A 3,247-nucleotide genomic window follows, 5' to 3' on the forward strand; every position below is an offset into this window, starting at 1 on the left:
ATGAATATATTATCCAAAACTACTTGTAGCTATTTTTGTAGTGCCAGAGTAATTTCTTTGTGCGAAAATCTTTTATTTAGTTGCACAATTATGTTTTTGAAATATTATTTTAGGTATACAACCGCTTTGCAAATTATTTGCCAGAACAGCTTATTAAACTGAAGAAGAAATGGTAAATAAACACATGCCATCTATTGTTCACCATGTTATGTATTATTTGGGTGCAGATAAATAAATCATGCCCTTCCTCCATTGCTTTAAAGGACTTTTGCATTTATAGTTTTACAAATGTGGCTTGCAAAACATACCTTTCCAAATTATATGTGGACACGTAGGGGAACAATTATAAAGCATTTTAGCAACACAGATGCTTATCAGGCTACCTATCATTTCGCAAAGCCTATGCAACAGTATTTCTGTGTATTTGAGACTCCTACACCTGTTATCATGGCAAGCCAACTGCAACATATTTGCATAGGTCTGTGACGGATTTATAACTGTTGGTGAACAGGTTTTCGATCTAAACAGACAACAGAAAGTGGCCAGAGTCAGGTTTTATTTTGGCAGAGTGCTACTTTAGAGCAACTGAGGAATGAATTTATGCTCCTGTTTGTCATTGCCTTGCTAAGAGACAAACCCCTATGTTTTTTTGGTGCATACCTTTTAGAAGCATCAATTTGGTGTTGATAACGTCACAGATCACTGGAGGCAAACATTTTTAGTTAAGACTTTTGGGAGCTTGTTGTACTAAAGGTCTCTGGTGACATAAACCTACCAAAGCCAATACTACTTTAATATGGAATCACATTTTCCTAATACTAAAACTATTTTGCATGCAGCTTTGGCTTAAAATATTTGTAGATCTGCTTTAATTACTTTTCATCAGCACATTGTTGACATTACAGGAAATCATATGCTGAGTTATTGTTAAAATGTTAGCTTTACCTGGCAACGCCAGACACTAAAATTAGACAGTTTCTATTTTTCATTTTAACTGGAAGTATATGAGTCAAGCTTTACATTGATAATGACATTCTGCTATTCGTCATGCTGTACACAACTTGCCACTCACTTCATGCATTTCAAAGACTTCACCTCACAGTGTTCAGAGATGTGAAATCTGTTAAAACATAACTTTTTTATGTTCATTGAGCCTCAACATTGTCTGCATCACAGTGTTTTAGTGCAAATTGTACTAATTTATATAGCCTTGCATTGTTACAGTATGTCATTTGCATAATGGTTTAATTGTAACTTGTGAGAGAGATTAGGCTATGCTTGAAACCCTGCCAATTGTAAATGCAGCGCAGAGAAGTGGTGCTCTGCAGGCAGTAAAGCAACCCAGTCTTTTTTGCTTTTAATAAGAATTTTTTTTATGAACAAAAATAAAATACAAATATAGTACTTTCTGGTACAGAATGTGTTCTTACTCTAATGCCAGATTTGCACTTTTATGCTTGCAATAATGCATGTTATCAAATACATTAATGTGTGACGCATTAAGGCAGTCTATTGATTTTAAATAGCCTGTCAAAGCACTACAGTAGAGGTTTTAGCGCACCTGTTTCATTTTTTTCCAGAGTGTTTTTACATCTGTACATTAGTGTGCTGTTTTCATGTGTTGGTGCTAGTTCAAGTGAAAGGTACTGCATTGCAAATCACTTTTAACCTATGCTGTTTACAATGTTACAATAGTGAAAAGGATGACTTTAAAAAAAAAAAAAAAAACATGAAAGTTGCTAGCACTGGGCACTCGGAGCACATGCCTCACATCTCTTCCTTGGTGCCCCAGGGCTTGAGGCTGCTACCACCCAGACTCTATTTCAGCTGCCTTTTGCTTTCCACACCTACAACCTTTGAGACCTTTTATCAAAATAGAAATTTGTTAAGCCGAGCCAAGGAACATCCTAGTCTCCTCCTCGGCTCTAAAGTGTCATATGACACAACCCAGATGAGACCTGGGAGGACTTTCCTCACTCTGCTGAGCACTACTGCATTTGGGGTCTGAATACATGTATCCAGTGAAATGAAGAAGGGGGAGATTTGGGCTTAGTGGGAGGGAACATTTGTATTGGGAGGAAAAATTAATTCTTGTTTGGCTAGGATTTTAGCTTGGAAAAAGATATGTGGAAAAGGGAGGGGGCATTACATACTACTAATACCTGTGCACTGGGTGTTCTGTTCCTTGAACTATGTGCACTAAATTCTCCTGACGACTGAACACTCAAGGGGAATTTATCAAAACTGGAGCAGACAAAATCTGGAGCAGCTGTGCATGGCAACCAATCAGCTCCTCTCTTTAGTTTGTTGAGTTAAGATTTGAAAATGAAAGAGAGAAGTTGATTGTTTGCCATGCACAGCTGCTCCAGATTTTGTCTGCTACAGTTTTGAGAAATGTCCCTCTTTGAGTTGCATACTCTTTAAGCCTCAACTCTCTGTTATTTACTTCTGACCCTTGCACACTGTCGGGTCTATTCATTAAGCTGCCGAGGGCAGCCGAGTGAACAACCGACCCCAAGTGAAGTGAGCAGAACACTGTTCGGCTATTCACTTCAGGCTGGTACGGCTGATTTCAGCCATACATCGGCTTGCCTGACATGGCTTCGGGTCAGCATGTTCGGCCAACCCGAAGTGCAGAAGGAGTTTGACTCAGCCGATCCAACATCTGGATCGGCTGAGCCGAGCCTCCGGCAGGCTACTCACTGCTGTTCGGCCTATTCTTATAGATGCCGAACAGCAGTGAGTGAATAGCCGAATGCCGCTGAGCGGCAAGGTGCCAGGGAGAGTTTGCTGTTTGGCGAGCATTGTCCCTGGTTAGCAGGTAACCAGGGACGCTGATCTCTCTGCAAGTAGCTACGTCTTGATCCTTCGGTAGCTTCGTGAATAGACCCCTGTGTGTTACACACAGCAGACTCCTGCATGCTGTATGTTATATTTGAATTTGAGAACAGACTATTCACCACATGTTGCACATCATTGCTTTCCACAAGGTGCCTCAGAACATTTACAATGCAATACCACCCTTGACCATTATCCTCTAAGACCTATACATTTGGGCAATTTGTTACAAAAATTCAGATAGTTACTTATGAGTTGTGTTATTAGCTGCAATTTTTAGGGTGCATACACCTCACTGTGGTTCCTATCCATTATTTATGGGCAGCACATGTGACTGCATCTAACACAGTTAAATGGATACATATGATGAACACACTAAATATATACATATAAGTATATGTATAAAATA

The sequence above is a fragment of the Nanorana parkeri genome, unplaced genomic scaffold (genome assembly GCF_000935625.1).
Source record: "Nanorana parkeri isolate BGI_ZX_2015 unplaced genomic scaffold, ASM93562v1 scaffold2920, whole genome shotgun sequence".
Lineage (NCBI taxonomy): Eukaryota > Metazoa > Chordata > Amphibia > Anura > Dicroglossidae > Nanorana > Nanorana parkeri.